General features: G+C 43.1%; 1 protein-coding gene across 1 annotated transcript in view; it reads right to left on the bottom strand.

Annotated features, from left to right (window-relative positions):
* LOC144679416 (regulator of G-protein signaling 22-like) overlaps positions 1 to 12,028 on the bottom strand; it is a 141,110-nt gene that overhangs the window by 46,097 nt on the left and 82,985 nt on the right. The window lies entirely within an intron of this gene.

A 12,028-nucleotide genomic window follows, 5' to 3' on the forward strand; every position in this document is an offset into this window, starting at 1 on the left:
GGAGGCACTGGCCATATCTTCCAATCCTCCCAGGGCTGGTGCTAGAGGACTGGGCAATTGCAAATTATTTCAAAAAGGGTGATCAGTCCAGCAACTACAGGCCAGTCAGTTTAATCTGGGTGATGGGAAAGCTTTTAGCCACAATAATTCAGAACAAAACTAACAGTCACTTGGATTAATTAAAGAAAGCCAGCACAGATCTGTTAAGAATAAAACGTGTTTAACTAACTTCCTTGAATTTTCTGATAAGGTATCAGAGAGGGTTGATGAGGGTAATGTGGTTGATTCAGCATACTGGGTGTCTAAAAGGCATTTTGAAAAAGTGCCATATAACAGATTTATCAGTAAAGTTGGAGCTCATGGGAAGAAAGGGACAGTGGCAGCATAGATACAAAATTGGTTGAGTGACAGGAAACAGAATGGTGGTGAACGGTTAAAACAACAGCAACACGAGAAAAAGCTTTTCTATACAGAAAATGATTAGGATCTGAATGCACTGCCTGAGACTGTGGTGGAAGCAAATTCAACCATGGCTTTCAAAAGATAATTGAATAATTATGTGGAAAAAAAAATTGCAGGGCTATGGGGAAAAGACAGGAGGGTTGGACTAGGTGTATTGCTTTTGCAAAGAGCTAGCACCTGCACAATGGGCCGAATGTCCTCCTTCTGTGTTGTAATTCTGTAGTCATGGGTTTAGTATCAGGATCCAATAGTTTCTTAAAAACAAAAAACTACTACGGATGCTGGAAATCCAAAACAAAAACAGAATTACCTGGAAAAACTCCGGAGAAGAAAAGAGTCGACGTTTCGAGTCCTCATGACCCTTCAGCAGAACTGAGTATAGTTAGGAGAGAGGTGAAATATAAGCTGGTTTAAGGTGGGGTGGGGGGGGGGGGAGAGAGAGAAGTTGGGGGGGGGTGTGGTTGTAGGGACAAGCAAGCAGTGATAGGAGCAGATAATCAAAATGTGTCACAGACAAAAGAAACAAAGGGGTGTTGAAGGTGGTGATATTATAATATATTATATGATAATATCACTACCTTCAACACCTCTTTGTTCCGTTTGTCTGTGACACATTTTGATTATCTGCTCCTATCACTGCTTGCTTGTCCCTACAACCACACCCCCCACCCCCAACTTCTCTCCCCCCCCCACCTTAAACCAGCTTATATTTCACCCCTCTCCTAACTATACTCAGTTCTGCTGAAGGGTCATGAGGCCTCGAAACGTCAACTCTTTTCTTCTCCGCCGATGCTGCCAGACCTGCTGAGTTTTTCCAGGTAATTCTGTTTTTGTTTTCCATTAGTTTCTTATTCTATAAAAGATCTTGACTGAGTTGAAGGTTTTTGTTGAAAAACATTTATTTATATGCTATTTACAAAGGTTAAATAGAACTAACATATAGCTAGAGCTCCCTCTGAGATACAACTCAGCATTTTCACTCATTGAGTGACATCATTGTGATGTAGCTTCTTTTGCACATGCTCAGTCTGCTCTTAGAGTTAACCCTTTACTCTGCAGTAATCATTTTATGATTCAATGATTCTCTGATCACAGAGCCTCTTCAGAGGAGGAGGGATGCGATATAGCCAATTCACCAACAGCAGTACATATTGGTGTCCAAGATGTCTGGAATGCCCTTAGTCCAGTTAAGTCATCAGTTCTCCCATCAGTAGCCACACATGTTAAATCCGGATCCTGCCATGCTACCTTTTTCCCCAAACGCAACACAAAATCCTGCAATCAACCAGGCAGTAGTTTTATTGTTACCCATTGTTTGGCATTAAGTCTTGTTTTACCATTTACAAGTGAAAAGGCCACTTGCCTGGCAGCACACAAACATGGGCAAGATGGGAAAGTGGTGTAACAAATAATGTCCAGATTTTGCGGCTGCAATTTCTGTAATGTGGATTTCTCCTTCCCTGACATTAGTTTGAATCTGGTGCCAAATCAAGGGGATTTCTAGGTATCCAGCAGGGTAAGCTGCCAATCAGATTGAGCTACCTCACAGATAGCAAATCAAGAAGCAAAATGCACTGATTATCCTTCATTTTTAGTTAAATTTTACAGACAGCAATATTATTGGTACATACACATGTGATTAAGGTAGAAGCTGAAATATCAGAAACAATTCTTTTGAAAGCATGTAAAACATTGAAAACACTTTCAATGTAGTGGGGCTGCAAAATTTAGCTTTGTAGCGATATTAGTTTAGGTGAAAAACTATGTGCCTGCCACTCCTGCCCAATGCAAGTTGGTCCACGCTGAACACAATGCCCATTAATGCCAAAAGGGTGACAGTGCGAGCATTCCGTGCTTGTGTTGGAAGGAAGCACTGAAGGCAGATTCTGACATGTCAACATCTAACACTAATTTGACACCAACATTTTGTTTTCAATCTCATTGCTCGAGTTAAAACCCTCTCTTCAACACACACATTCAGCAGCATCAGGGACCTCTGGCCAGTGCTTTTTAAAAGCATCATAATCCAACTTGCATGTTTGTTGCTTTTTACTGCTTAATTGAGTTTGTGTAAGCGCTAGGTTGCTGGAGGAGTTCAAAAGAGTTGGCATTGTCTGCAGGCAGCGGTGCTGGAAATTGGGATAGCATTGTTTGCTTCTAGAATTCCTCTGCATACACTATTTGCTCCCAGTCTAGGGTGGGTATTGTTGCAGTTCCCCTCATGCATCAGAGGGAGATGGAGCAGAGGCAGCAAAAAAGACAAGTTGTTCACAGTCGGAGGAGGAAGGCTGTTTCTCCGCCTTACCCTTCAGGGGACTACTTCTCCTACCTCTACCTAAGTCAGGAGCAGTGTCTGACAGCTGCGCTTTACCAAGGGGATGGTCACAAAACTATGCTACCTCTTGAACCAGTCTTGCAGCCTCACAGCAGAGTGAAGACAGTGCCAGGTGGCCATCAAAGTGACTATGAATGTGAATTTTCTGGGTAGTGGAGTTTTCTGGGCTAGAGCAGGAAACACAATAAATACCCCACAATTCACCATCCATCACCACATCCGAGAGGTCATGGAAGTTTTGTGTGCCAGGAGAGAGGATTTCTTGATTACTCTCTAAACAGAAAGAAGCAGGATTGGGCAGAAGGCTTTGTCAGCATAGCAGGTTTCCATTTGATGCAGGGTGCCATTGACTGTACATATTTGGCTTTGTTGATGCCGCATCTCAGTGGGAAGATACACCAAAACCGTAAGGGGATCACTCACTCCAATGTGCAATTATTGTGTGAGCATGCCTAATACATCATGCTCATAAATGTCCTCTATCCTAGCAACAGTTATGATTCATTTATCCTGTGCTAAACTGCTGTTTTTTCAATCTTCCAATGACTATCTTGAACCAGAGGATAGCTGCTCCATGACAAGGGCTATCTGCTCTTTATCCAGTTGATGACATCCCTCTGCAATTCCATCACACACTGCCAATCCTCAGACAATGGGAATCATGCCACAAAGAGGAACATCATTGAGCAGGCCATCATTGTGCTGAAGGAATGATTACGCTGCATAGATCTCTTAAAAGGATTCCTCCAGTACTCACCAGAGCAGGTGTCCCAACTCATGGTGGCCTATTACATCCTTCACAACCTGGCCTTCATGAGGCACAGCCCTTGCCACAACAGGTATGGAGAGTGTCCCGGAAGGAGGAGGAAGAGGATGATCAGAGAAAGGAGGAAGGGAGGAGGCAGCCAGCCCATCCATGTTCCAAACATGTTGTCTGTGAGCAGATCATTAGACAGAAGAAAAGCAAAACACCTCTTGTTCAACAGTTTCCTATCATATCCTTCCGTTGTGACAGATCATCACAGCACCCTCTTGGTCACCACCATGAAATAAAAGCCACCACAAAACAAACATTTCATACCCACAACACAGCCAATATGCCAATGTTCAACTAATCACCCTTCTGCATTCCCCTAGTCCCTATCTTGTGGGTGCCTTTGCTTTGTGTTCCAATGCAGTGCTGCCCCAGTGGATTGAAAGGTGTGGCCGGAGAGATGGTGTAGGAAGGCAGGGCTTTAGATTCTTGTGACACTATGACCAATTCTGGGCAGGCGAGTTGCACATAATCCGAGCTGGGGCCAATTTTCTTGTGGGACGATTTGCTTATGCCATTGAGGTCTATTTAAACAAACTTAGCAGGAGTGTGGGAAGCAGGAGTAATATCATACGAACAAAGAGCAGGAGTAGGCCATTCAGCTCCTCAAGCTTCTCCGCCAGTTAATAAGATCATATCTGATCTGAAAGTAACCTGAAATCTGCATCCCACCTACTGCTGATAACCCCTTGCTTACCAAGAATCTATCCACCTCCGCCTTAAAAATACACAAAGACTCTGCTTCCACCACCTTTTCAGGAAGAGAGTTCCAAAGAATCACAATGTTCTGAGTGAAAAAATTTCACCTCATCTCTGTTTTAAATGGGCGGCCCCTTATTTTTAAACAGTGACCCCTAGTTTTAGATTCTTCCACAAGAGGAAACATTCTCTCCACATCCTTCCTGTCAAGACCCCTCAGAATCTTATATGTTTCAATCAAATCTTACTCTTCTAAACTCCAGCAGTTACAAGCCTAGTCTGTCCAATCTTTCCTCGTAAGACAACCCACCCATTCCAGGTATTAGTCTGGTAAACCTTCTCTGAACTGCTTCCAATGCATTTATATCCTCCTTAAATAAGGTGACCACTACTGTAACACAGTACTCCAAATGTGGTCTCACCAATGCCCTGTATAACTGAAGCATAACTTCCCTACTTTTGTATTCAATTCCCCTCGCAATAAATGATAACATTCTATTAGCTTTCCTACTTACTTGCTGTACTTCCATACCAGCCTTTTGTGATTCATGCACTAGGATGCCCAGATCGCCCTGCGCCTTAGAACTCTGCAATCTCTCACTGTTTAGATAATATGCTTTTCTTTTATTCTTCCTGCCAAAATGGACAATTTCATATTTTCCCACATTAAATTCCATCTGCCAGATCTTTTCCCACTTAACCTCTCTATATCTATTTGTAGCCTCCTTATCTCCTTTTCAAAACTTAGTTTCCTGCCTAAGTTTGTATCAGCAGCAAATTTGGCAACCATCCCTTCAATCCCTTCATCCAAGTCATTTATATAAATTGTAAATAGGTGAGGTCCTGGCACTGATCCCTGTGGCACACCACTCGTTACATCCTGCCAACCAGCAAAAGACCCACGTATGCCTACTCTCTGCTTCCTGTTGGCCACTGAATCTTCTATCCATGCCGATATGTTATCCCCTATACCACGAGCTTTTATTTTCTGTAGTAACCTTTGATGTGGCACTTTATCAAATGCCTTCTGGAACTCTAAGTACAGTCCATCCATTGGTTCCCCTTTATCCACGGCAAATGTTACTTCCTCAAAGAACTCCAATAAATTGGTTAAACACAATTTCCCTTTCACAAAACCATGTTGACACTGCCTGATGACTTTGAGCTTATCCAAGTACCTTGCTATAACATTTTTTAATAACAGCTTCTAACAATTTTTCTATGACAGACCTTAAGCTAACTGACCTGTAGTTTCCCACTTTCTGTCTTTCTCCCTTTTTGAATAAGAGAGTTACATTTGCCATCTTCCAATTTAATGGGACCTTCCCCGAATCGAGGGTGTTTTGGAAAATTAAAACCAATGCATCAACTATTTCACTAGACACTTCTTTTAAGACCCCAGGATGAAGTCCCTCAGGACCTGGGCTCTTGCCAGCCTGTAACTCCAACAATTTACTCAGTACCACTTCTCTGGTGGCTGTAATTTTCCTGACTTCCTTCCCACTTCCATTTCCTGGTTTACAGCTGCTTCTGGGATGTTACTTGTATCCTCCACAGTGAAAACTGATGCAAAATATCTGTTCAGTTCATCTGCCATCTCCTTGTTTTCCCATTATCAATTCCCAAGACTCACTTTCTGTAGGACCAACACTCACTTTGTTAACTCTTTTCTTTTTGAAATATTTATAAAAACTCTTACTATCTGTTTTTATATTTCGGGCTAGATTTCTTTCATACTCAAATTTTTCCCTCCTTATTAGTCTTTTAGTCATTCATTGCTATTCCTTATATTCTGTCTAATCTTCTGGCCTTCCACCTATCTTTGCACAATTAAATGCTTTTTCATTAAGTTTAATACCATCTTTAACCTTTCTAGTTACCCACACGGATGATGTGTCCGTACCTTGGACATTTTCTTACTCGTTGGAATGTACCTATTCCGTACTTTCTGAAATATCTCCTTAAATGTTAGCCACTGCATCTCTATTGACCTATCCCTTAACCTAATTTCCCAATTCACTTTAGCCAGCTCAACTTTCATGCCCTCATAATTGCTCTTATTTAAGTCTAAAAACTTAGTCTCATAGTGAAAGTCCCGACTCAGGGAATCCCCCCCAGCCTGCACAGGAAGCGCACAGTGCTTCCGGGTGTGCGTCATTTTTACTCAATGTAAAATTCAATCATATTATAGTCGCTGCTACCTAAGGGCGCCTTCACTATGAGATCATTAATTACTTTGATCTCATTGCACAATACCAGGTCTCGTATAGCCTGCTCTCTGGTTGGCTCCAGAGCAAGCTGTTCCAAGAAACCATTCCGAAAACATTCAATGTACTCTTCATCTAGGCTAGCTTTGCCCATCTGACTTTTCCAGTCAATACGTAAATTAAAATCTCCCATGATTATCGCTGTGCCTTTCTGACAAGCTCCAATTATTTCTTCCTTTGTGCTTCACCCTGCCATGTAGTTATTGTTAGGGCACCTGTACACAACTTCCACAAGCGCCTTCTTGCCTTTACCATTTCTCATCTCGACACACACCCTTTCCACTTCCTGGTTTCCTGAACTTGGGTCATCCCTCTCTATTTTGCCAGTACCATCATTACATAACACAGCCACCCTCCACCTTTTCCTCGCTTCCTCTCCTTCCTAAATATCCTGTACCCTTCAATATAGATGCAGTGACTAATATTTAAGGGGATATTTCAGAAAGTATGGAATAGATACATTCCAACGAGTAAGAAAAAGTCCAAGGGGCGGACACATCAGCTGTGGGTAACTAGAAAGGTTAAAGATAGTATTAAACTTAACGAAAAAGCATATAGTTGTGCAAAGATAGGTGGAAGGCCAGAAGATTAGACAGGATATAAGGAACAGCAAAGAATGACTAAAAGACAAATAAGGAGGGAAAAATTAGAGTATGAAAGAAAATTAGCTAGAAATATGAAAACAGATAGTAAGAGTTATTATAAATATTTAAAAAATAAAAGAGTTAACAAAGTGAGCGTTGGTCCTATAGAAAGTGAGTCTGGAGAATTGATAATAGAAAACAAGGAGATGGCAGATGAGTCTGGGAAGATTGTCCTGCAGTCAGTTCCTGTTGAAAATAACAAGAGTGACATCACAGGAGAGAGCGGCGGAGAGATCAGAACCCGTGTGAGTGTGGGCAAACTTCAAAAAGTGACGTCAGCACAAAAGTGAGAGCTTTGGGTAAATTTTTCTCCAATTTTTTTTCTCCAGTTTAAAATAGATTAAGCTAAGGAAAGGTAAGAGTTCTAGTTCTTATTTCAATTACATAAATAATTTAGCTTTTTTTTACTGTATTTAACTTAAAGTAAGGGTTTTTTTTTCAACTAGAGGCATGGCAGGGCAGCTTTGTCCCATTATGTACCGCCTGCAACATGTGGGAAGTCCCCGACACTCCTTGCGCTCTGACCGACCATGTGTGCAGGAAGTGCCACCAGCTGCAGCTACTTGAGCTCCGAGTTTTGGAGCTTGAGTGGCAGCTGGAGACACTGAGGTGCATCCGCGAGGCTGAGTATTTCGTGGATAGCACATTTTTAGATGTGGTCACCCCACAGCTTACAGAAGTGCAGAGAGGGAATGGGTGACCATCAGTCAGAAGAAAGGTGTCAGGCAGGTAGTCAGGAAATCCTCAGGGTGCAGCTCACTCAAGAACCGTTTTTCTGTGTTGGAAAGCAGTGAGCGGCTCAGCTGCACGGTGGGGGTGGGAAGAGTAAAAAGAGTGGAAGAGCAATAGTGGTAGTAGACTCGATAGTAAGGGGAGCAGACAGGCGTTTCTGCAGCCGTAGACGTGACTCCAGGATGGTATGTTGCCTCCCTGATGCCAGGGGTCAAGGATGTCACTGACCGGCTGCAGGGCATTCTGAAGGTGAAGGGCAAACAGAGAGAGATTGTGGTACACATTAGTACCAACAACACAGGTAGAAAGAGGGATGAGGCCCTGCAAGCAGAATTTAGGGAGCTAGGAAGCAGGTTAAAAAACAGGACCTCAAAGGTAGTAATCTCTGGATTACTTCCAGTACCACGGGCTAGTGAGTAGAAATAGGAGGTTAGTCCAGATGAATGTGTGGCTGGAGAGATGATGCACGAGGGAGGGCTTTAGGTTTCTGGGTGCGGTGGGACCTGTACAAGGCGGACGGGTTGTATCTGAACCAGAATGGGACCAACATCCTTGCAGGGAGGTTCGCCAGTGCTGTTGGGGAGGGTTTAAACTAACTTGGCAGGAGGATGGGATCCTGAGAGGAGGTTCAGCAGGAGGAGATGCACGGCCGAAATCAGAAGAGAAAGCAAGTGAGTCTGGAAGGCATATAAATTATAGGCCAGTTAAGGCACAAGGGAGTTTAGCAAGGTTGGATGGTATTTATTTCAATGCAAGGAGTCTGACGAATAAGGCAGATGAGTTGAGGGCACAAATTAATACATGGAAGTATGATATCATTGCTGTCACAGAGACATGGTTGAGAGAGTGGCAGGATTGGCAGCTCAATATTCCAGGATATCAGGTCTTCAGGTGAGACAGGGAAGGAGGTAAAAGAGGAGGGTGTATTGCAATATTGATCAAGGAATCAATTACAGCAGTAAGGAGGGATGACATCTTAGAAGGCTCCTCAAATGAAGCCAATTGGGTAGAACTTAAAAACAAAAAAAGGAGCAATCACATTGCTGGGAGTGTACTATAGGCCCCCAAATAGTCAAAGAGAAATAGAAGAGCAGATATGTAGGCAAATTTCAGAGAAGTGTAAAAATAATAGGGTAGTAATAGTGGGGGATTTCAACTTCCCCAACATTAACTGGGTTCGTCATAGTTTGATAGGTTTAGAGGGAGCGGAATTCTTAAAATGCATCCAGAAGAGCTTTTTAAGCCAGTACTTACTTAGAAAGTCTGGACTTAATTTTAGGGAATGAAGCCAGGCAAGTGGTAGAGGTATCAGTGGGGGAGCATTTTGCAGATAGTGATCATAACTCCATTAGATTCAAGGCTGTTCTGGAAAAGGACAAGGACGCGCCAGAAATCGGAGTTCTAAATTGGGGGAAGGCCAATTTTAATAAGATCAGGTATGATTTGGCCAGGGTGGACTGGCAGCAGCTACTTTTAGGTAAATCTGCATCAGAGCAGTGGGACTCATTCAAGAAGGAAATAGGGAGAGTACAGGGCCAACATATTCCAGTAAAGATAAAGGGTGTGACCAACAAATCCAGGGAACCCTGGATGTCAAGGGATGTACAGGATTGGATAAAGAGATAAAGGGAGGCTTATGGCAGATACCGAGGGCTCAAAACAGCAGAAGCCCTAGAGGAGTATAGAATGTTCAGGAGGAACTTAAAAAGGAAATTAGGAGAGCAAAAATGGGGCATGAAAATACTTTGACAAGTAAAATAAAGGAAAATCCAAAGTTATTTTACAAGTACATCAAGAGTAAGAAGATAACTAGGGAAAGAGTTGGACCCATGAAGGACTATAGTAATAATTTGTGTGTGGAGCCGGATGATGTAGATAAGGTTCTAAATGAATACTTTGTGTCGGTGTTCACAAGCGAGAGAGACATACAAACATAGAAACTAGGAGCTGAAGTAGGCCATTCGGCCCTTTGAGCCTGCTCCACCATTCATTGTGATCATGGCTGATCATCCAACTCAATAGCCTGCTCCCGCTTTCTCCCCATACCCTTTGATCCCTTTCGCTCGCCCCAAGAGCTATATCTAACTCCTTCTTGAAAACATACAATGTTTTGGTCTCAACTACTTTGTGGTAACGAATTCCACAGGCTCACCACTCTCTGGGTGAAGTAATTTCTCCTCATCTCAGTCCTACATGGACTACCCCATATCCTCAGACTGTGGCCCCTGGTTCTGGACTCCCCCACCATCGGGAACATCCTTCCTGCATCTACCCAGTCTAGTCCTGTTAGAATTTATAGGTTTCTATGAGATCCCCCCTCATTCTTCTGAACTCCAGCGAATATAATCCTAATCGACTCAATCTCTCCTCATATGTCAGTCCCGCCATCCCAGGAATCAGTCGGGTAAACCTTCGCTGCACTCCCTCTATAGAAAGTACATCCTTCCTCAGATAAGGAGACCAAAACTGCACACAATATTCCAGGTGTGGTCTCACTAAGGCCCTGTAAAATTGCAGCAAGACATCCCTATTCCTGTACTCAATTCCTCTCACTTTGAAGGCCAACATACCATTTGCCTTCTTTACTGCCTGCTACACCTGCATGCTTACCTTCAGCGACTGGTGCACAAGGACATCCAGGTCTCGTTGCACATTCCCCTCTCTCAATTTATAGTCATTCAGATAATAATCTGCCTTCCTGTTTTTGCTACTAAAATGGATAACCTCACATTTATCCACATTATACTGCATCTGCCATGCATTTTCCCACTCACTCAGCTTGTCCAAATCACACTGAAGCATCTCTGTATCCTCCTCACAGCTCACCCTCCCACCCAGCTTTTTGTCATCTGCAAATTTGGAGATGTTACATTTAATTCCCTCATCTAAATCATTAATATATATTGTGAATAACTGGGGTCCCAGCACCGATCCCTGCAGTACCCCACTAGTCACTGCCTGCCATTCAGAAAAAGACCCATTTATTCCTACTCTTTGTTTCCTGTCTGCCAAACAGTTTTCTATCCATCTCAATACACAACCCCCAATCCCATGCGCTTTAATTTTACACGTCAATCTCTTATATGGGACTTTGTCGAAAGCCTTTGAAAGTCCAAATAAACCACATCCACTGGCTCCCCCTCATCAACTCTATTACTTACATCCTCGAAAAATTCCACTAGATTTGTCAAGCATGATTTTCCTTTCATAAATCCATGCTGACTCTGTCCGATTCTGCCACTGTTTTCCACGTGCTCAGCTATTAAATCTTTAATAATGGACTCTAGAATTTTCCCCACTACCGATGTCAGGCTGACTGGTCTATAATTCCCTGTTTTCTCTCTGCCTCCCTTTTTAAATAGTGGGGTTACATTAGCTACCCTCCAATCTGTAGGAACTGTTCCAGAGTCTGTAGAATCTCGGGAGATGACCACCAATGCCTCCATTATTTCTAGGGCCACTTCCTTAAGTACTCTGGGATGTAGATTATCAGGCCCCGGGGATTTATCGGCCTTCAGTCCCATCAATTTCCCCAACACTATTTCCCTACTAATACTGATTCCTTTCAGTTCCTCCCTCTCACTAAACCCTGTGTTCCCCAACATTTCTGGTATGTTATTAGTGTCCTCCTTTGTGAAGACAGAACCAAAAGTATGTATTTAGTTGGTCAGCCATTTCTTTGTTCTCTATTATAAATTCCCCTGTTTCTGACTGTAAGGGACCTACATTTGTCTTCACCAATCTTTTTCTCTTCAGTCTGTGGAGACTTCAACAGTGCTGCCTATGGAGGACAGGATCACTGTTAGCAACTTATGGGGCAGTCTTGTGGAGGTGATGGGGTCTCAGAAGTCGGCTGCATCAGTGAGGCCCAATGTTGCTTCATTTTGAGCAGGCCTACAACATCTGTGCCACTCAGGCAAGTAATAGGCCAGCAGGGATCAAGGATCCTGGCCGTGGAAGTCCCACCCGCTAAGAGCTGCCAGCCAATCAGAGGCTAGTAGCTTTTCTTCACTCGGCAGCACCACTGACTTCATCATCCCTCTCATGGTCCACCTGCTGCTCCTGGCACTACACC

This window comes from Cetorhinus maximus, chromosome 4 (assembly GCF_964194155.1).
Source record: "Cetorhinus maximus chromosome 4, sCetMax3.hap1.1, whole genome shotgun sequence".
Classification (NCBI taxonomy): domain Eukaryota; kingdom Metazoa; phylum Chordata; class Chondrichthyes; order Lamniformes; family Cetorhinidae; genus Cetorhinus; species Cetorhinus maximus.